Genomic DNA, 24,040 nt, shown 5'->3' with positions numbered 1-24,040 from the left:
AGGCATGTGCTTTGTTTTGGTTGGCAGCCTGAACAGAGCTGTCATTTTATGACAGGATTTAGGAACTCCCACCTGGATTTTTACCCAAAAACATACTTTTGCACGAATGTACATTTCTACCATTATGTACCCTCATAAAATTGTACACATATAATTTATATTCAATTGTCTACATTTACATTCACTTCCCATCTTTGTGAGAGCTGTATTGGTCATTCTATGGATTTTTATCAATTTTACTCGTAACACTTTGGATTAATCATTTCTTATTTGATACATCCCTGGGCGCTTATCAGTGGATTGTGTACATACAAATGTAAGTTTGCAACATTAATAGTTTTGCCACAATCAGACATTTTTCATAACTTTGGTTCCATAAATGGTACGAGTGTCCTTAATGTCTTCAAATCACAAGGCTGAAATTAGTTTAATGTCTACCAAGTTTCAGTTGTATCCCTCTTTAGGTTGCTCAGTTAAAGAGTTTTAAACTTTAATCAAAAATAAGGATTTCACACCAAAGTCACCAAACCTCCCCTTTTCAGGCAGCAGCTGTCGATTCCTTTGAAGTTCACTGAGAACCCTCCTCCACATCCTGCCCCTCGTTGCAGAGCTCAATGCTCAGCCTGTCCTTTGTTCTTTGGTCAGCCAGCAGATGAATGTCTAATGCAGCTCCATTGTGTTGTTTGCTGGCTTTATGCGGGAACCATTAATAGCCATTAGCCTTCCTGTTCTCAAGGAAGTGTCAAGCGGAGATGTCAGTTTTCCCAGGCCAGACTGTCAGATCAGAATTACATAATGGATTGGTCCCAGACTGGGCTGTTCGACATTAAAATCTTTTCATTTCCCATATAAAATATAAGCACAGTTTATAAAGGATTTAAACATTTTAAAATAATTAGCCCTTCACAAACATGCATGAAATAGTGGATTTTGCAATTTCTTCCAGAAAAAGAAACACCTTTAAATGGGTTTGACAGCTAGTTTACTTAAGCAGCTGTCAGGCAGGGATGCCTTGATTTCTCCGACTGCCTGGAGAATCTATGATTTCAGCACACTTTCCTTTCCATAATTCCCTGGGAAAATGACAGAATTTTTAAGGGCATTTTCGGATTAGGCCCTTCTGTGGCCTTGTTTCAGGTGACAGATGACAGATGACAGCGGTGATTCCTGCTTTTACACCACTTTGCCTGTGTATGTGGCAGGGCGTGCAGCTCTTTTGGTGGTTTATGAACTCTGCGCAATTTTGCAGTCTTAGTGCACATAGGGGTTATTGCCTCTATTTCTGGCAGTTTTCATTCCCCATTGGCAAAGGGGTGCAGTGTGGCACATTGGCGTGGATAAAAATACTCCACATACCCCCCCGACTCCATCGTGACATCCAGTCGTGGAAGAGGTGGGCAAGTGGTATTATTTTTCTTTCGGTCCATGTGAAAAATCCGGTTGCTTCTCCCATCAGTGATAGATGCGACACGCTCTCCTTGCTGGTTCTGGATGGGAGTGTGGAGCGAAACTCCGGGCTCTTGGTTCTTTGTTGCGGTCCCCGAGGAGTCCTCCTTGGTGATTAGATGATTCTTAGTTCCAATGCTAGAAAACAGAACATTGCATGGTTATGGAAATTTCCCCACTACTACTCCCTGAGGGTGTAGTGGGGCAGATGCATGCATTCAGTACAATTTACAATATTCCCGGCTATTTTTAATACTGGCTTTAACACTATTTCCTGGTACATACTCAATGAACATTTAATAACTCTTTTATGTCCCCTTCTGGGTTTCCGGTCAGCTCCTCTATTTGCCGCAAAGTATGCCTGGGATGGCAACTCTTTAGCTGGTTTATGTGGACCCACTTGTCTTCCCCTTCTGTCAAATTGCCCTTGGGGATGCAGATTCTGTAGGCGACTGGTGATATTCTGTCCACAATTACAAAAGGACCCCGCCAACTTGGGAGGAATTTGCGCTCTTTGTCTTGGTTCCTTTGGAAATTGTACAAGTAGACCCGGTCTCCTAAATATTCCTTTTTAGTTGTCTTAAGTTAATAGTGGGTCTTTATACTGCCTGCAGATCTTTCTAGATTCCGCTGAGCATACGCAACTGCATGTTGAAGGTGTTTTCTCAGATTCTCAACATAGTCATGAGTTGTGGAGGCATTTATCAAGGGCTGCTCTTGGGTTCTGTAGAGCAGATGCTGGGGCAACACCATCCTTCAACCAGTCATCAGCTCAAATGGAGACATTTCTGTTACAGAAGAAGGGGTAGATCTGATGGCCATCAGGACAAGGGGTAATCGAATGTCCCAACTTGGCCCAGAGTCTGTCACAAGCTTTTTTAAAATGCTCACAATAGTTTTATTGTACCTCTCAAAACCACCACTAGAGGACAGCGGTAAGCAATGTGTAATTTCCTTTTAACCCCAAGTATCTCCCACATCTTTGGCATCACCTCGCTAGTGAAGTGACTACCTCAGTCTGACTCAATCCTTTTGGGTAGTCCAAAACACGAGAAGATGTGATTGATCATCAGAGCAGCTGCTGTTTCTGCCTTGCAATTTGGGGCCAGGAGACATTCCACCCATTTAGTAAACAAGCATTTTACGGTTAATATGTACTTAGAGGAGCGAATCACAGGCCCAATGAAATCGACTTGCAAATCTGACCAAGGCAGGGTCATCCCCCTCTTTTGGAGGGGAGCACGGTGTGTGAGTGATATTGGTTGAAATTGTGCACACACAAGACACCCCTTCAAGTATTGGTCGAGGTCCTGCCCCATGTGTGGCCAGTATGCAACCTCTGATAAGATTTCTAATGTCGTATGAAACCCCTGATGACCGTCAGTGGCCGCATCGTGGGCGTGACTTAGCATCAGGCTTCGGAATTAGGTAGGGACCACCCACTGTTCATGGCCAGATATGGATCACCTCACCAACAAACCGTCTTGGATTAGGAACATTTTTGGACATTTCATGAACACTCTTAGGTCCTCTTTCCCAAGGCAATCGGTATCCGTCAGGGGAAAGTTCCCTCAATGTGTTGATAAAACTTATCAATTATTGGATCCCTTTTTGAGCCATAATCAAATCAGCATCTGGGGTCTCCTTACTCCACTGGGCAGTTGAGAGTTCATTGTGAGCATTTGTCTGGGATCTAATGATAGCAATGACCTGGATTTCCCCCCAACAGGGATTCAATCTCAAGTAGATCCCCTTGGATGGCTCTGGTTTTGGCCAGCTGATCAGCTAGGTAATTTCCAGTTTTGTCTGGTCCATCTACTTTAGAATGACCCTTGATCTTTTTCCAGCAGATGGTCATCCCATTCAAGGTGACCAGATCATCAATATTCTGTATTAATTTTCCATGTTTTAGTGGTTTATTGTTAGCACCAAGCATGTCTCTGGTTTTCCAATTAACCAGGTGCTCCACTAACCCGTTCCGTAAATAATCTGAATCAGTGATTATGACCTGTTTGTGGAGTTGGTGTTGGAGAACAGTGAGGATGCCACTTGACTACTACGGGGACCGATTCTGTACCCAGTGGAGGGTTCTGGGGCATGATTCACCCATGCATTCCCCACGCCGGCCACAAGTTCCTTTTCCCCGTTGTTGTCAACATGGTAGGAGCACCCATCCACATAGACAGTGGGCATTCCCTCACATTCCTCTTCTTCATAGACTCTGTGTGGGGAATTAAGGTATGCCTCCATGTTGTCCTTGATTTTTAGACTTTCGTCCTCGAGACAGTTTTCTCTGGCACAATCATGCAAGTCAGCCAGACCTTGTGCGAGGGGACTCTTGTTTTGCCCATATGTGACCTCCATAGGAAAGCCTTGCATTGACAGAATCCAGGAAGTAATTTGGGAATTACTCACATTTCCGGCCCGGATTCTGTCACTTTGAAGATATTGCAGAGGCTGGTGTGGAGTCTCCACTATGATGTGCTCCCACGGATGAACGGGCGGTAGTTCTTCAATGCCCACGCCGTTGCCGGGAGTGCCTTCTCACAATCGTTGAATTTTTCCTCCACAGAGGATAAAGTCTTACTCACATAGGAGATTACTTTATTGACCTTGTCATGTTTTTGGTATAATACTGCAGTCAAGCATTTATTTGAGAACCCTGTCTCCAAGAAGAACTCCTTGTTTTTGACAGGGTAAGCTAGGCAAGGGGCTTGTGAGAGGCTTCTTTTGAGTTGTCTTACTGCCTCGGCTTGTTCTGGACCCCACTCCCACTTGACCCTCCCCCTTCAACAGATGGATCAGGGGTCTTGTGATCTCTGTGTAATCCTCAATGAACTTTCTACTGTAATTAGTCAGTCCAAGGAGGCTCCTTAGCTCCTGCAGAGTTGTGGGGTCTTTTAGTTTCTGGAGTGCTTCTACTTTCCTTTCTTGGTGACAGAGACCCTCAGGAGTTATCTCATGCCCCAAGAAGTTGACACGGGCCCTGCACCACTGCGCCTTTTGGAAAGATAGTTTTGCTCCGGCAGCCCTCAACTGTATCAGAACATAACGGATCTCTGCTATGTGTTCCTCCACAGTTGAGCTTTTGATTAGGACATCATCTACATAGGCCGGGGTACCTCTTTCACATAAGTCGGGAATGGCCTTATGCAAAAAGATATTAAATTCATTACCGGAGTTGATGTAGCCGAAGGGAGTCTGGGTCCAAGTGTACTGCTGCGCCCCGAAGGTAAAGGCCAGCTTGTATTGGTCCTCCCTACTGACAGGTACAGTCCAGTACCCATTGGTCAGGTCAATGGCAGTGTATACCTTTGACCCCTGGATCTGGGCCAGCCCTTGGTTAATGTAGCGAAGAGGCCATCAGGAAGTGTGGACCCGTTTGTTGAGCTCCCTTAGGTCAGCACAAAGTCTCTACTGGCCATTTGGTTTCAAAATCTAACAAAACTTGTTTCAATTTTTGCTTTTGCTCCAGAGTCTTACAGGCATCAGCTAGGTTGACTCTCTCTTCAACCATCTGCCTGAAGCCCGGAGAGACTTCTGGTTTGGCTATCTCAGCGGCTTCCTCCAGCTTCCAGCTGGGTGGAGGAAGCCCCTGGTTAAAGTACTGACTTGGACTGATGGCTGCAGGTGGGGAAGGCAGCACTGGTGGACTTGAAAAATCACCTTATCCCTCCTGAAGTCACAGGTCACCTCTTCCTTACCATAAGGGCAGGAAGAGTACATCAGGAAATTCCCCCCATGCCGGGAAAAGATCCTGTCTGGTGTTGTGTCATTGTCGCTATCGCTGTCAAGACAGTCATTGGGAATTGGTCCTATCAGTTCGTTACCTAAATCTATGGAAAAATGTCGGTCATCTACCGCCGCCCAGAGTGATACTCCTAAGGTTGTTGTTATCCACCACTATTGGAATGGTGTTGTGTTCTATATTGACTAGTGGTGTTGGGTTTAACCCCAACCCTTGCTGTTGGAAATGGGCATTGAGGTGAACATATGCGTCAGGATTATGCAGTTTCTGTCCTCTTTTAATTTTTACTTTAAGTGAGAATTGTCAGGTCCGTTCTGGGATGGTGACTTCCTCTACAATCTGAACATCAACTGCATATGGCAGCAATTGAGCCGACCGAAATGCTTTCTCTCGGTCATCAAAGTCCATGGGATTACCAGCTAATCGGGACCAGGCTTTGAAGTTTATTAGGTCCAAACTAATGGCAAAGCGATTTAGAATGTCACTGCCTAAATAAAATGCAGCAGGGACATCTCGCACGACCTAACAATTATGGACTATGCTCTTGTTGCCTATGGAAATTTTGAGCATACACCTGCTAGGCAGGAGTTGTTTGGAATTGGGAGTTTCCGGGTCCATTTCCCATTTGTCTATTAATTTAAAGGTGGGAATGGCTGGATCTTTTGGGAGTTTTCGGAACATGGCTTCGCTGATGAAGCTCTTACCGTTGTTCACGCACACTCAGGCGAGAACAGAGTCCTTCCCCCATTTAACTGAACGGGATGAACAACTGTTCTCCAATTTTCTGAATGTCAGCCAAGCTTTGAGCTGGTTTCCCATTATTTTGGACTATAGAATTGGGATTTTATGATTGTGAATAGGTATAGAATTTCAGAGTATTTCCTTCTAGTGTAGAATGCCACTTGAGACTGGAAGGAAGGTTGAATTTCAGAAATAGAGAGGACTTCCCATCACCAGTTTGTTGTCCTACTGAAATTACTGTCACGTCAGGGCTTTTGTTGTTTTGAAAGTGGAATTCAATTTGGTCAGGTTTTTGTTCAACCATGTGGCATGTGCCATTTAGACTAACATGGTTAACGCTATGTTTTAATTTTATTGGTCGGGTAGTCTGGGTCCAGAGGACCTTGTTTACACAATCTATCAGAGGAGACAATCTACGCAGGATGTCATTCCCTAGTAAACATGGTGTGCCCTCTGGAGTCACAACTATGACTGGGTGTTTCATCTTGTGTCGCCCAATTTTATTGTCTAAATCCGCAGTCCCCTCGACAGGAATTTCATTTCCATCGAAGTTCTGAAGTTGTCCAGGAAGAGGGGTGAGAGGGATCTGGTATCTCTCCCCCCTTCTGGAATTCAGCTGATCAAAGGCCCTTTTTGACAGAAGCGTGGCTTGGGATGCCGTTTCCACCAGTGCCAAAAATGTACATTCCCCATGTATTTGGACCGGGGCATAAAATGTTCCCTCCTTTTCCTCAAGGGGACAAAGATAAGGCGCATTTTGGGCCTATTGGTAGGTTAATTTCTTTACTCTTGATTCTGACATAGGGGTAGTTTGGGCAGGATTCTGTTTGGGAACTTGGGAATCTGTAAGAAAAAGGTGACAGTTGGATATTGGGTAAGTTTTGGGCTCCCCTGGTTCTAATTCTGGGCTGCAACCCCCTTTTTCGAGGCAGTCACCAGTATTGGTTTGGGCCAGGTGATTTTCTGGCTGGTCATTCTGGGGTTCAATGATGGGCGGTTTTAACTCAGTCCCCACATTTACCCAGTCTAGACTAGGATCTCTCGGGACCCATTTTTCTTTGGGAGGAGTTCCCCCATCCCTGAAGGAGAAGATCTTTTCCCCAGAATCCTCTGAGGACCCCTCTCCTTCAAATTGGAAGACTCTAACCTCCTCCACAAAATGGGTCTTTTAGGTCCTTTATTTCTCCTACCCGCCCTCTGTTCCTTAGGTTGCAGACTTTTCGGAGCAGGAGATTCTGGTTCTGGTTCCTGGGTTTCCAGGGGCTTTTCACAAGTGGGGAAGGAAGCTTCCTCTAAGGCTTTACACCCCCCTTACCCCTGTGCCTCCTCCTTGGGAACCAGTGGGTTGCCCGGGTTCTCTCCCCGTCATTTTTCTGGAGTACCAGACCCTTGGTTTGAGGGGTTCTGGGACGTCATGTTCATCTGAGGAGTCTGCTGAGCCCTCAACATGCGACCCAGATCCTGAGACAAGTTCTGGACCTGGCGCTCCAGTTGGGACACCCGCTCTGGCTGGTACAGGGGTCTCTGGTCCATCCTAGGTTGATCACAGGAAGGGTAACTGTCCCTTCTCCCATAATACCCTTGATAGGGATAGTTCTGGTACCCCTCCACCCTTGACCTCCCCTCTCCCGAATTGGGCTGTCTGGGCTCAGGAAAGTGGGAAAAGTAAGAAGGGTTGTTTTGGGGGTTGATGTATAGCGGGTACCGGGGAAAGAAGCTCAACCCGGCATTTGAGGGATTACTGCCCTCCTGGGGAAAGTTAGGAGGGAGGGTTCCTGAGTTGGCAGCTACCTGGTTGGATCCCCCCCACCTTGGGCTGGGGGATTCCACACATAGCCCCGGATGGGTCTGTTGCCCTTGTAACAGGGGCTTATACAATCAGGGGAGTTATGGGTCCAATTTGTGGGATTACCTCCCTGGCTACCTGTTTGGGATTGGCCCGAGGGCCTTCATGGTCTTTGGTTAGGAGGATTTTGCACAGGAATATTTTTAGGCCCCCCTATCTCCAAATCTAAAATGGCGGCAACCTTCACCTCTGCCACCTTAGCAGCAGCAGGGGTGTTGGCCGGTTTGGGGTTTTTGTTTGTATTTTTATTCTCTACCAGTTTCTGCACTTCATAAATGCGAGTTGCCTGTTCAATGCCCAAGTCTAGTGATCTCTTCTCATGAAAGTCCCTCACCAGCTGGGTCATGATGTATTCAGGGAGTGCATGAAAGAAGGTATTAAGGAACTCCCTACTGTCTGTGCGCACCCTCCTGGTGGTCTGCGCAAAGGCACGTTTGAACTCTTGTACAAATTCTTGTGGGGCCTGGTCTTCCCCACATTGCAGGTTGTAGGCCTCTTGAGGGTTCCTATGTATGGAGAAATGTTTTAAGATGGCCGCCCTATAGGAGGACCATCTTGAGGGTTCCGATCCTCCAGCCCCGCAAAGAAGCTGGAGTATTCAGGGGAAAATGTCCACTTGACATATTGAATACAACTCTGGCTATCTTTCAAATGGAAAGTATCCATCATTTGGTCATACAACTCGAGGTGCTCCCAAACGGAATACTTGGCATTTTTATGATAGGGAATTATGATGCTCCTAATGGCCTTGATTTGTTTCAGGGGATCTTTGAGTAGGGCTCTCTTAATTTTGTTGGCCTTTTTAGTCTTAGTCATCCTTGTCCACTCATCCCCTGACTCAGAGGCACTGCTACAGGAGGTGGCTGTCTGATCCTCTAGGCTCTCCCTGATTCTGTTTGGGAATGGCTTGCAGAATGTGGGGGCCTCGTCTCTTGAGACCTGTGGCGCTCAGAATAGTCTTCTGACTCTCCCTTGCTCCCAGGATTGGCTGAGTACCCCTCCCCCCCACTGCCCTAGCTGGGAAGAGGTCTTTAGGATACTCTTTGTGGGCCTAGTCTCATGGAATTCCCCACCAAATTTTACAGACTGATCCTTTGGTAGGCGATATTTTTGAGGATCCACTTCTCTGATTCTGCCCTCACTGGAGTCTTCCTGATCGGAGAGGCTAGCCCTAGCATTTGGGAGTCTTTACAGGGATGCCACTCCATCCATTTCTGAGAGGCACTGATCTGTCAGTCCCATGTTTCCCATTCTACTGAAGTCTACTGTCCTGCGGCCCTTGGATCATATGAGCCAGGGGACATGAAGGCGGCAGTGTCCATGGTACTGAAGGGGTTAAAGTCCCTGGCGACTGGGGCCCTGATGTTATGCTCAGGGGTTTCTCTGTCCCTTCCTACCCCATCTCTTTCAGCCCCATTCCCTGGTGACATCCCAAAATCTGGCTCTTTTGCTCCTCTATTAAGGCCTTATTGGTCTCAATGATTTGCTCTCGCATGGTTATCTGTTTGTGGAGCCTATCATTCTTTTCACAGAGAGCCTCATTGTCTCTCTGTGCTTCCTGCCTGGATTGGAAATACTGGGCCACTTTTTGCTGCAGGAAACTTGCCTCCTGAGTTTTGTCATTATTGGTCTGAGTGTGCTCTAGTAGCTTCTCATATTCAGGTTTAATTTCACTAAACTCCTGAAGGGCCAGCTTTCTTTCCTCTAACTTAGTTTTTAATTGACTGACTTCCTGGCCTAAGGCGTCCCTCTCCTGAGTTAGAGTGTCCCTCTGTTCAGCCAGGTCGTCCCTCTGTTTTTAAATGCACTAGATTTCTAGCGCTCCTCATCAAATTCCTCTTGAGAGTGGATGTCTTTAATAATTAACTTATAATTTTCCTCTTTCAAGGATTCGATGTGGTTCTGTAATGTGCCTATCTGTTCAGCGCAGACACTATTATAATTTAATTGATGCACCAGTTTCTGTTGACTCTGTTGCAAAGAGTCAACTCTTTCCTGATACTCATCTTTCAGTGTCTGTAATTTGAGATCTTGTTCTACATTCTTTTGCTACAAGAGAGCCAGATCTTCTTTTAGTTTGGTGATAGACTGCCTAGCCTCTGTTTCTGATTCTTGTCTGTGATGGAGCCTTTGCACTGCAGGGTCCAGATTAATCTGGATTTTCTGCAGTGTTTCCCTTTGCCTCTTTGCCAGATCTATGTTGTCTGCATGCTTTTCCTGTATGATTCCTATGTGGTGGTACAGGTAGGCTGCTATTTTGGCAATTTTACATTGCTCCTTTTTTATTTTTGGGGCCATGTACAGTTCAGTAAGAACTTGATGCAATGGACCCTTGTCCTGCCATGTATTCAGGTCTATTGCAATGACTTGTTCTTTTATTTCATGCAGCCATACCTGTTCATCTTGTTCTGGCCACTCACCCCTGTCAAACAGTTTGTGCAGGAAGTGTTCCCTAGCAATATTAATTTCCACTGGTGTTGCCATCTCAGAAATATCAATTTCCTTATGGCTTATTTCAGGTTTAATTTACTTTTGCAAACAGGCCCAATTCTTTTGAGTATTTCTTTTGAGGTGTGCTTGTACAGTGTACCACAGTATGCCAAGCCAGCAAGGTGTCTGTACCCTGCAGGCCAGTATGCTGTGTTAGGCTGTCACGGGTGGTATTTTCAATTCAGAATCACGGCACAAGCCCTCAAGCTGTAAGGGTTTTCAATCAGGCACAAACCCAGGTCTCACCTAGCAATGTAGTGCGCAATGAAACCCTTATTTATTTTTGTCTATAAGTTCAATATTCTGAATGATATACCACTCATATCACACCCTTCTCAAAATGCTCCCCAGGTCACACTGAACCAGGAATCAGGCTAGTTTGTAAAGGTAAAGATGTATTTATTTATTTAATATTCAAATCACACATAAGTTAATATATATATATGGGGCAGCAATCACCCAAAGGGTGACAATACAATTCAAAAATATAAATCAAGCAATTGAATTCACTTATAAGGAGGCAAAATAGAAAACGCAGGGAAAAGAACAGTTTTGTTTTGTGCACAGATAGCGTTGAGGTTACTATTTGACCATGCAAAATTTTGTTTAAATACAAGTGAGCTATCCTACACTAATGTGAGTAATCAGCAGGTATTCATGAATGAAATACAATGTCTAGAGTTATATGCAATCTTCCCTCCCCAACAAGAGAGAAAACCGTTTGGCCAAATGACACTTTTAAACAGACAGATGAAAAATAGCTTTGTGAAAGACTGCAAAAGGGTGCAAAAACGCTTAAATGGATAGAAATTCTAAGAAAAGCAACACTAATCAGGTCCTAACATACATGAGCTATAATATAAACAACAATACACACTTGAGATCAGGATGGGATGGAAAAAGCACTTTGAAATGGGGAAATGACACGTGTAAACTTGGGAATGTTGTAAATTCATGGTAAACTTTTACTATGCGGTATTGAAGAAAAACGGGTCGAATACACTGTTCCGTAATGATATCAGTGAGAGTTGCAATTTCGTTTCTATCTTTAAAACTGAAGGAGTTATAGAGGTTTTAGTGAGAGGCATTTTAACAAAATGGGTGCGAAAATAAAAACAGAAATGAGCTTTTGAAAATGACACATATATTGATTACACTATATTATGACTATGAAAAAGAGAATGCCACATATGGATCTTACAGTCACGTGATCAGCATAACCCGTTCCGTTGTGGATACTCTACTTCTTCCTGGGATTAACTTTAGTTATTCAAAATCACTAGGGAGTTACGGTTTTGGAACACAGGTGAGACAATCAGCGCAAGAAGGATTCTAACAATACTGGAGTTCTGAATTAAAGATAGGATGGGTTGAGATAGGGATAATACAATGCAGATATACTATGGGTCACTGTTCTTCCCGTTAATACTTACCGAAGAAGTTATTAAATTGGACCGTCAGCTCTGGTCAATGAATTGGATCTGGTCTACCGGCAGCAGGGCACCTCTAGCGGGATTGGATCAGCAAGACGGTTCTGGTCAATTTGGACTGCACCTCAGACTGGATTTGGATGGACCCCTTCTGGTTACTGGACACGGTATATAGCAGGATGCAAGTTTTCAGCGGGCAAGCCTTAATGGTAGCAAGCCAAGCTGAATCAGAATTAAATCCCTTCAAGTTTGGGATGTTTGCAATTGGGTCAGGCTAGCAATAGTTTTGCAATGCTAGAGTCTAGATTCTGCCAAGAAATCTGGATCTTTCAAAGAATTCTGAAGTCAGCTACAAGATGTAAAGTTCTGGAATAAGGTGCTGCATGGACATCTGGGTGGTTTCTGGAAGCAGTCCGTTCTGGAAGCCGTGTGTTCTGGCAGCAGTGTGTCTGTGTGTAGTGAAACTCCTATATTTATCCATTACAAGTTTATGGCCTGGGCAGAACTTCAAAACACACCCTCATGGTTGTGAGTGGTTATAGGCATGTGCTTTGTTTTGGTTGGCAGCCTGAACAGAGCTGTCATTTTATGACAGGATTTAGGAACTCCCACCTGGATTTTTACCCAAAACATACTTTTGCACAAATGTACATTTCTACCATTATGTACCCTCATACAATTGTACACATATACTTTATATTCGATTGTCTACATTTACATTCACTTCCCATCTTTGTGAAAGCTGTATTGGTCATTCTATGGATTTTTATCAATTTTACCCATAACACTTTGGATTCATCATTTCTAATTTGATACATCTCTGGGCGCTTATCAGTGGATCGTGTATATACAATTGTAAGTTTGCAACATTAATAGTTTGCCACAATCAGACATTTTTCATAACTTTGGATCCTTAAATGGTACAAGTTTCCTCAACGTCTTCAAATCACAAGGCTGAAATGAGTTTAATGTCTACCAAGTTTCAGATGTATCCCTCTTTAGGTTGCTCAGTTAAAGAGTTTTAAACTTTAATCAAAAATAAGGATTTCACACCAAAGTCCTCCTGGGTAACCTCCCCTTTTCAGGCAGCAGCTGTCCAGTCCTTTGAAGTTCACGGAGAACCCTCATCCACATCCTGCCCCTCCTTGCAGAGGTCAGTGCTCAGCCTGTCCTTTGTTCTTTGGTCAGCCAGCAGACGAATGTCTAATGCGTCCCCATTGTGTTGTTTGCTGGCAATATGCGGGAACCATTGACAGCCATTAGCCTTCCTGTTCCCATGGAAGTGTCAAGCGGAGATGTCAGTTTTCCCAGGCCAGGCTGTCAGATCAGAATTAAATAGTGGATTGGTCCCAGACTGGGCTCTTCGACATTAAAGTCTTTTCATTCCCCATATAAAATATAAGTACAGTTTATAAATGATTTAAACATTTTAAAAGAATTAGCCCTTCACAAACATGCTTGAAATCGTGGATTTTGTAATTTCTTCCAGAAAAAGAAACACCATTAAATGGGTTTGACAGCTAGTTTCCTTAAGCAGCTGTTAGGCAGGGAGGCCTGGATTCCTCTGACTGCCTTGAGAATCCATGATTTCAGCACACTTTCCTTTCCATAATTCTCTGGGAAAATAACTTAAATTTTAAGGGCATTTTCAGATTAGGCCCTCCTGTGGCCTTGTTTCAGGTGACAGATGTGATTCCTGCTTTTACACCACTTTGCCTGTGTATGTGGCAGGGCGTGTAGCTCTTTTGGTCGTTTGGTCTGCGCAATTTTGTAGATTTAGTGCACAGAGGGGTTATTGCCTCAATTGTTGGCAGTTTTCTTTCCCCATTGGCAAAGGGGTGCAGAGTGGCGCATTGGCGTGGATAAAAATACTCTACAGAGACCAAACCCTCTCTCCGTTCGGTCATTAGTATATGTAGAGCTACCCATGGGGTTTTGTTGTTCCATATAAATGCAGATATCACCCTATGCAGCTTCCAGAAGAATGAAACGGGAGCCCATATGGGTAATGCTTGAAAGATATACAAGACCTTAGGGAGAGTAAATCCTACCCAGCCAAGAAATGGTGAGGCGTGTTAGGTGTATCGACCCACGTTCAAGTTATTATGCTGCAACATTTGGTTCTGTGGGCTTAGAAAATCCAAGATGGCCGAAAAGCCCACATTTGCGTCAGAATCCAGGAAAACCGCGCAGTTTTGAGCACACCAAAATGGTCGTCTGACCGGCCACCCACCAGTGCGAGCATGATGGGCCAGAAGCGCCATAAGTGAAACGTGGTGCCAAAGGAAAAACAGCAGTGCCTGTTGGCTCAAAAAGCGCTTTGAAATCACCTTTGTTTCTCTGAATGCAAGCTCAAAATGCCTATTTCAAACATTGCAAGATATTCAAAAATCTCACTGAACACCAGCAGACATTTGGCAGAATGTAGTCTTGTGTGCATACAAAATCTGGAAAGATGAAGAGCCTAAAACAATGTTTATAACAAAACTGGCTGAGCTGTGGATCTCAGCAGCTTAAGTGAAATTGGATTTAAAACCACTAAAATCGAAATGTTTAAAATAAATGAGTGACCTACTTTTGAGTGTCACATAGGTTGCAACTGTTTAAATGTCATAGTTTTGCACTTAGAATCAGCGTTCTAGCTGCATGTGTAAAAATTGTAAGTTTGATTTGAATGAAGAAAACTTGAACAAAAGTGACATTTAGCTGAAGCTTGGCTTGAAGAGATTGAATTCTGCCCGGCAACTACCCCCGACAGGAGTTGAAACTTGCCCAGCAACTGCATTCCCAGACCTGGCCTGTCTTCTCCTGCCCCCACCAAAAGGAGATTACACCTCTCTGATTGAATTAGGGGAGGGGTACCTGAGGCTGCAGGAAAACAGAACAATGAACTTTCCTTGGCTCAGGCAAATGCTAAATCAGGGGTCGTAAATGGCTTCCTCTTGGAAGGAAATGGGAGGGGCACTGCCTCTGGTATCCACCTGAGCTGGAGGCAGGGACAGACAGAAATTCCCCCATGTGCTTTGGAACCTAAACCACACCCATCTGGGCCAGAGCATAATTTTAAAAAGATGGATAATTCATAGTACAGAAATGTCAAAATTATGTAAATAATATCATTATTCCTGTGATTTTTCTGTGCACATTTTAAGAGGTGTTAGGACTCTGTGGTATGTTCTGGGGAGTAGTAGCAGAAAATAGGGTGTTACTCCAAGTGTCTGTATGTTAAAAATCTGACACTTCATCATCTGATGCCCATATTCCTTGCGCATATTTGTATAAATTATGGAAAAGTTTAGACGTTGTGTTCTGGATGAAAAGGGCAGAATTCTGTCAGAAGTGGACACAACATCTTACAAATACAGAGATCGGATGGTTTGGTGCTACAGAAAATATGTTAACTGGACATATAATATTATAAAAATTGTACATAGATAAATACGCATTTGGATCAAAAATAGATTTGTGTGCAAAGTGACAAGGGGAGTGTTCTTTCTGTATGCCATAAATGGATGACTCACAACTCTGATCTCCAGTGAGAGCACAGAAAATCTGCTAACCTATCAGGATCTTCAGAGGGTTGGGCATAGAAAGTCAGCCTTCCCACCCACTTTCAAAAGACATAAAAAGGACCACTGAAACCCAGTTATTGACATTCACTTCTCACTTCAAACTGATTTCTTGCGAAGCGCTTTGCCGGGAGACTCCAGACTTCAAATACAGACAGATCCAGAGACCAGAACTTAGAATTCAGACTCCAGAACTTGAAGCAGAGGGGCCAATCCACAAGCTGAATCCTTTTCAGCAGGCCTCAAAATCTATTCAACAGCCGGGCGAGCTGTTTGATTCTGGCTAGAACCCTGTGCCAGAACCATCTCCGGACCCAGAAAGCAGAGCTGTATCCAGAACCGCAGTTCCAGAAGACCCAGACCAGACCGCCATGCAGTGCCGAGTGCCAGACCCAGACCAGATAGCTGTGACTTCAGAACCACCCGCCAGGAGTCCAGTCCAAACCTAACCAGACCTTGACGGCCTATTTCAAATTTATAGTGTGAGTACTCAGCCAGAACTGTGCAAAACCAATCTCTTAGTCTAAAATAATCTAATTCAAACCATTTCCACCGATTTAGAACTGCATCATAGAAATCATGTGTTCATTTTGTGATTTCAAACCTGTGAAAGTGTCATTTGTCATTCTGAATCATTATTTCATTTCTGAAAATCTACCTCCACAAAATCGTCTGTATCCTAAACCGACTTTCTACTCTTTATAGTTTTTCCGTAATCGCGCTCGACGCACTCAGAAAAAGTGCAGCGAATTGCAATTTGGCTCAGTTTTACCACACGTTAAAAAATAGCTGTCTTTTGCTTGCATTGCTGAAATTCGTTTTCAACCTGATAATCCCTCATGAATCCCTGATTGTGTTGACCTGAACCAATCTTAAGTAGCTATCACCTACCCTGAATCTCCTATAGGGAATTAAAATAATTTTTAGCGTATTTTCACTTCTTTGCAAATCACATTTAAAGTATTTTTGCCTGTGTTTTAAAATCACCCCTGTTGCTCTAAGCTTGCTAGGGGGAACTGAATTGGTATTGCATTTGATTGTATTCCTGAAAATTGTGTGCTCACCTTCCATCTCTTTATATTGCATAGGGGGGGAGTGAATTGTCAAAAGAAAAAGTGATCATATCATCTCTTGTGGAAACCATCTCAGTTTATTTCTGTGCTGCATTCTTTTCCATCATTGCATTTCCTTGAACCCATAAAAGCATTCTCAGCTACTTTATCCTCTCTATACCAACTCATAAGTAATTTAAAAAGTGTGCTAGTGTAATATTATCCATTGTTGATCACTGTCATATTCATAAGTGTGCTATCAAATATTAATTTATTTATAAAAGTGTGATATATAAATATATTGTTTAATTTGTAAAATAAATCTTTTAATTTGCAAAACAAACCTACTTCTTGGCTCAGTGAGGTCAGGGGGATTCAAAGAGGGCGTTATACAAGGGTTTATCATCCAGATCTATGAACTTGTCATAAAAATATATAATTAAGGGCTTCCCTTGGGCATCCCAGACTCGGCATTGACTTAGTTGGAGTGCTGAATTGAGGTCACTTAACAGGGGACCCCACTTTAGTAATTGTGTTTCAATTCCTTTTAACAGGGAAGGGTAGTTGGTCGCATATAACCCTTTTATCGTAGGAGTTATGGTCACCACTAGAAATGTTATCCCTTCCTTTGCCCAAACTGTGTGCGTAACTTCAAGGACTGTACCTCTGCCGTAAAGAGAGACAGGTTTAAGACCTCCGATTTAGCATCTTTTATTTTTAGGCCCGCCACTTTGCCAAACTGCACACATTTTGGTAGGGATGTACTCGCAGCACTCTATGAATGCCTTACCAGGAACCTCTCCAGTGGGTTGAGCTGTTTGGAATGAGATTGTAATTGCCCCACGAGAGTCTGCTCCTTCTAACTACCTGGCAAGTGCCGGCAGCCCCTACTCCTCCTTGAATCCCTCAGCCAACGCGATGAACACTTAAATGTCAACTCCTGGTTGCAAACTGTGGGGACTCTATATCAGCTTAAGCGTCTATCTGTTGATGGGGTATTGGAGATTGTGTTGGCTGTTGCTCATCGAATACAAGAAAACCTTTACTAGAACCCCTCTACGGCAGCCCAGCATTTTGCCTATACCCGGCGGGGTGGAATAACACGCCATACGCCTGCCTTCTTGACCCATAGGGGACCACTGCTTCAGCAATGAGGAAAGTATACAATGGGGATATCTCCCTTTTGCATTTTCTCTGACGTTGTCTCTGGCCTTTAAACGTGAGCTACTATTAAAAATCCTCCTGTAGCAAGTGTACACGCTCCTGGCTAGCTCCTTTTAGTTAGCTATTACCGAGAATCCATTCCACAATCCACACAGCTGGGGCCAGACCTAAGCGTAGGCCATAGATACAAACTACCTTTAGATGTTTATAAAAGTACTTGTAAGCTATCCACAGTCCTGTGGCCTCCACAAGCATCCTCTCCACACACTGACCCCCCTTCCAACAGGGCCCACAGCGCACTACTGGATTTTATACTGGAGTATTTTCAGCTCCGCCCGCCAGTACCTGGCACTTATTACCTACTGCCCATGTTAGGGCATTGAATCCTCTTATGCTGCGCGGGAGCCTCACTGTCCCTCATCTGCGGTCTCCAGCGTGTACCGTGCGAGCGCTTCTTCTTCTTGCTGGTAGATTTGTATCCATCTGCAGTGATTTTTGTATACCGAGGCTTGAGCCTCATTACTCCATCTTCTCGGGTTGAGTATGCAGTTGTGGGTTTGTATTCTTCTTGGTCTGTGTGGTCTTGTCACAGTAGGGCTGGTTTCACAGGGTCTTTGCAGTGATGGGCCGCGGGTAGCGGTCTCACAGGATCTTCACAGTGATGGGCCGCGGGTAGCGTGTACCGTGCCTGCAACCTTCTGCTTTTATAGGCGTCGGCCCGCGGTGGTGCTTTCAGGAGGTGATCTCTGCTGCGCCAAAAAGAAAGAAAAAAAAACGGTTCCACTGCTGTCACCACAACCCGCAGCAAGTCTTCACCCCGCTACGGTGCCGGTAATCATGTACCACGCCCAGTCCGAGGCCGCTGTCCTGCCACAAGCTGAAAATACATTGTTCAAATCCCCTCGACGAGGCTGCTGGAGGGTCCCTCCATCATCCACACTGTAATTGGGTGCCGCACCTGGACATTTCCCAGCTCTGCAATATTTAGACTGGAGACGGAGAGCATGCACGCACAACCTTAAAGTGCGGCAGCCATCTTGAATTCCTAATAAAGTGTGTTTATTGTCCCGTCCTTAAAGTAACCTGCGCTTGCCTTCTCTCTGTTAGCATTGTTATTATTGCTGATCGGAGAACCGGGGGCTCGCCAATCATTTTGTGGGCCCCATGCTGGTGGCCCCACGATGTTGCCATGCAGGCAAAAGAGGTTAAGCCTCCTATGTGCTACGCACCCTGCTGTGGAACTCCATGCCTCGGTTTCGCTAGGCGATGGGCGGCCATCGATTATTTTGTAAACTTTAAACAAGACTACTAGCATATTTGGGGTGGAGGGGCTGGGAAGAAAAAATAATTTTGCTGAAGGGGGGGTGTTCAGCAACAACCTTTGTACTTAAGAGGGGATTAGCATTAAAAAGTACGAATAATACTGGTCTAGCAGCTCCCTAAACGAGCACTTATAAAACTTACATATATGAGACCCATACCATCACCATTAAATTGGATTTAATTTACTATCAGGATAGTCCACGCACTCAGCTGGACTTCAGTGACGCGAGGCAAGTCTGGGGAAATGCAGTTTGCTTTATAGATTCCCCAACCTCAAAACATAAAAATAAAACTATAAAGTTGACCACATGTCTGACTCCTTGTTCTACCGTGTGTCTTCGCGTCTAGTCTCGTGGTTTCTCACTGCCACCTACCGTTCACTGACAAGAGTCGCACTGTGATTCTTTTTTTTTTTTTTTTTTTTAATAATACGTGATCGACTCCACAAAAAAGCTTTCTGGGAGGACCTGCTGATGTGCGCCACCACCACGTTTAATAATACCCAGTGAACTCTGGAACTCCTGTGGATTTAGAAACTCTCAGAACGAAATACAAATGGCAGAAGAAATAAGAAACGCGTTTTTTTTTTAATATCCTCATATCTTATTCGAAAAAGACAAACACACTGTAAGTGGGCCGTGGACTCACTGCAACGTGACAGAACGCCGAATGCGAGGGTTTAGCATCAGTGTTTTAGTGAAGAATGACCTGGAAAGAAAATGCAGTTCGGCCCAAATACAGCTTTCAGGTTGCCCTGTTTGTCATGTTTTGCCTCTCCCAGAGCTAAGAGGGGTCACAAGTACGGAAGTGTGATTTCATGTAAGTGGCATCATGTATATTATTTTTTTTATTTCATTGTTGTTATTTCTTAAAACGAATCCACATTGGCAGGGATTACAAACAGGGCGAGCCGGGAAGGGGGCAATTTTTCTCCAGGCTGACTGGGCTGTTGCTCCCTGGGTCAGAGCTGAAAAATGTAAACAAAAAAATGGAAAAAGGTAAAATCTTTCAGAATCCAGACTTCCTCGAAAGAACCGAATACTGCCAGGTCTGCTCGTATTCTGTATAGATCATGTGAGACACTTGTCTTGGTTTCATGCTAATTGTTGTTATTATTAACATATTTAACAGAAGTGAATTTCATTGACCTTGCAAAGATGAAAGGATGAATATGGAATGTGTTGCGTGCAAACAAAACCTGTTGATTGTGCCTGGATTATAGATAGTGTTCAAATGATATGGTCTGAATGATACATCAGATTAGAATCTTCCGTTGTACCGTTTTCATGATGTTAATTGTGTAAAGCACTCAATATTGAAGGCAAGAAACAGCAGTTGCCAGTTTCAGTCCTTACTTTGTTTAAACTGGTCAATTGTCTAGAGTTCTAGAGAGTATCTAGAATCTATTGCAGAGCTGTCATGTGTATTGTAAACAGACTCTGCATCATTATATGACAGGCTACTTCTGCTTGAGTTACATATGAAATGTGTAGCAATAAGTGCTTTGAGACTGGCCCTTTATCAAGAATACATTTGAGTTAGGTGAAAAATAAACAAACACAAAAGCAGGTTATTAACTAAAAACGTGCACATTTTGTGGAAACAAATAGCAAACATCTCCTTACATTAAAAATGTCTTTTTTTAAGGCCACTCACTACAGTCAAACATTTAGGAGTCCTCTTCTCAAAGCTAAGCAATCATTGGCAAGGCTAACAGTTTGGGCTTTTGTGTAGGCGTGGGGAAAGCACTTGCCAGGCACTGCGCAGTGGTATTAACTGGCCATTGATGGTAGCAGGTGCAACATGGTGCAAGCACCTGGCCATCTAATAGCAGTGCCTGGCAAATTACTTACACACAAGCCAAAACTGTTGGTTTTGCCAGTGCTTATTTTTAACAAGACTTCAGTGAAGACATGCGTAGTGCTACTACATCGAGTGGCTGGAGGCAGACCTGGTCAAGACCATTTTTATTACACCAGTAGAGCTCTTACAGCTCAGAATAAGTCATTAACTCTCAGAAGACTTCTTTGAAAAAACACTGGCAGGCACTTTGAGTGGACATTTGATGGTAAAGGCTTTATTAAAGTGTGCTCAAACAGTTCCCATGAGGAGGTGTTTTGGGTGGGAAGGGGCAGGAACTGGGTGGGAATGGCCATAGGGATTATCATGGCATGGGCAGTTAATGGGTGGGCAAATACCCAAACAATAATTGATTAATTGTTGCAAGACTGTCACCGCGCTTGGAACTACTATTCCTCATCCATGGTACTCTATTCAGTAGCAAGTCATCATGTTATTCAATTCCAAACAATAAAGTCCACACATTGGAATCAAAATGTTATTTTCTTTATATTCCTGTCGTGCAGTACAACAATGCTAAAGCCTACATGTGTTTTGACCAGTGCAGTCGTCCTCAAGGCTATTAATATCCATGCAAACCATATTAAACCATAAGCAAATCGATGATCATTGCCATTCATAACAAAATCCATATGGTAATGTCCGGTAAAAGCAAATCATAATTAACAGCATGAAAAAAGGATAGCAAATTTACAAAACATACCACACAGGTTGTTCAAGGTTGGGAAGTGTAAGCATCCATGGCAATCAAGGCACAGGGCAAGAGAAAAAAGCATTTCCAATTAACTATGCCTTTGGAATTCACATGTATTCTCACACAGTTCTAATAAATTGTTATCTTGTTCCATGAATTGCTTTAATTGATTTTTAAGTAGTGTGGTCCATAAACCATCATTGGGGAACATCCGTTTAGTGCAACCTTCTACTAGTATTATATTGTTCCAAGTTCTAAATCGCCATGCCATATTGTTGTTAATTTAGTATACAGGGCATGCTTGAAACCAAATTCTAGCCATAACGTTGGTGTTTTTCTTACCCTTGTCCTATGTTTATTCTTCAATATCTATGTTCATAAATATGATGTTATTAGTTGATCTGTTCAGTAAATACTTCTCTGTGTATGCATTCATATAATTAGTAGTATTTTTGCCCACCTCGAATTCTGCTCATTAATCCAATCGTAGCACAATGTATCTTCTATTGAAGTAAAGAATGATTTTCGGGTTAGATTCCAGTATCCTAAATAAATCAAAAGTATATATTCACTGACATTGTCTATTGTCAAACTACAAAAAGTGTGTTATAAAATGTCATTCAGCTCACCTATTGAGTAAGGGTCAATCCCTAGAGTAGCCTCATATCTGCATCGATTCAAACGTTCATTCCGTTTCTTCTTGTTTGGAATAATAGCGGCAGAACAAAAAATGGCAGCCGCACGTTGCGTGATTACGTCACGCGCAATGCTGCGCGTGACGTCATAGTGTAAACAATACACGTCATCACTTGGAGTTTGTTCTGAATCGGACTGTTACACGATTAAAGAATTCTGCCTGCTTTGTGATTGCTAATGTATGCTGCTGCAATCTAAATGTCCTAATGCATGTACTTTGTTTGTAATGTTTGTTAAACTATTCGAACGTATAAATAAGATTAGACTTTGCATTTGTAGTGTACTTTGTGAAAGCCAATCTAGTTTGTATGTAACTCGATTATACGTAATTGGAATAGTTATTCCTGCTAAACTATAGCGCGCTTATTAGTAAATGAAAAGAAAGCCTTTATGTCTATTATAAGGTGTGTAACCCTTTGGTCCCAACATTGGTGTTTGGTTGCAAACGACATGTTTCCCCCAATGATTTTGCAAGACCTTATAATATATATTGAATATATTACAATCATAGAAATACATACATCTCATAATCTGAATTGAGTCCATGTTCTGTAGACCGTAAAAGACAAATTAATTAAGCTTCCATTTTCCGTAGTAACAATTCTAAATTACCACCTCTCTTTCCTTTTTTAGCTTTCATCAGACCCAAAAATCTTAAATCATCCATATTATCCATCTGATGATGGCTTTGCCAATGTATGGCCAGTGGTGTCTTGGGCTCTGTATTCTTCAGACTTAACAAATGTTCCCTGATGTGTACGCGCAACTGTTGGATAGTACTGCCAACATAATTTTTACCACAAACACATTGGATTATGTATACTACATAGCATGTTTTACAATTGATGTGGTCTCTGATATTAATTTCGTTACCAAACTGATCTCTAAAGGTTTTGCATTTATCCCAGGCATGTTTGCATTGATTACAATGTCCACATTTATAAAAGCCCCCTTCACTTTTTAGCCAACTTTGTGTCTGCGTCTCTGTTCTAGTGTTTAGAAAGGATGGACATAGTTTTTTTCATATGCTTGGCACTTTCCTAAATGTAAACTTGGGCTTGTCAGTGAGAAAAGGAGTCAGATCTTTATCTAGTTTTAGAATATCCCAATGTTTGGCTGCCATTCGATACAAAGTGTTACTTTCTCTGGTGTACTGTGTTATAATTGCAATGGGTTGTGTTTGAGGTCTGTCTCTGGTGCTCTTGTTGACCAATTCCGTTTGTTTGGTGTGCCTATATTTATTAACTGCAAGATTGATGCTTGTTGAGCTATATCCTCTCTCATGGAACCTATGTGTCAGTAGCTTGCATTCTGACTTGTAGTCTGAATCTCTGCTGCAATTCCTGCGTGCTCTGTAGAATTCTCCGCCAGGTATGTTATCAATAGTTTAACGTTGATGACAGCTGTCTGCATGCAAAACTGAATTCACCTCAGTGGGTTTGCAATAAGTCATAGTCTGTATTGTATTGTGTTGTCTGAAATGAATAAATGTAGATCTAGGAAATCTATCTGTAGTGGACTAGCATGCCCCGTGAATTTGATACCAAATTTGTTGTTGTTAGCATAATGTACAAATTCCTCAAAGGAATTTGATGTACCATCCCATATCACAATAATGTCATCTATAAATCTCTTCCAACCAATAATGCTGTTACAAAAGACTTGTTTGTATATATGTTCCTCTTCATATTGTGACATGAAGAGGTTTGCCAGGCTATAGCATTGTTGTACTGCACGACAAGAATATAAAGAAAACAACATTTTGATTCCAATGTGTGGACTTTATTGTTTGGAATTGAATAACATGATGACTTGCTACTGAATAGAGTTCCATGGATGAGGAATAGTAGTTCCAAGCGCGGTGACAGTCTTGCAACAATTAATCAATTATTGTCACTTTAGGATGAATCTTTTGTGGAGGATTCTCAGTTTGTGAGACTCCCGCAGCTGGATGATTTACACCTGTCAATCATAATAACTG

Source organism: Ambystoma mexicanum, chromosome 1q (assembly GCF_040938575.1).
Source record: "Ambystoma mexicanum isolate Mex_15411 chromosome 1q, UKY_AmexF1_1, whole genome shotgun sequence".
NCBI lineage: Eukaryota > Metazoa > Chordata > Amphibia > Caudata > Ambystomatidae > Ambystoma > Ambystoma mexicanum.
This window is presented reverse-complemented; position numbering follows the sequence as displayed.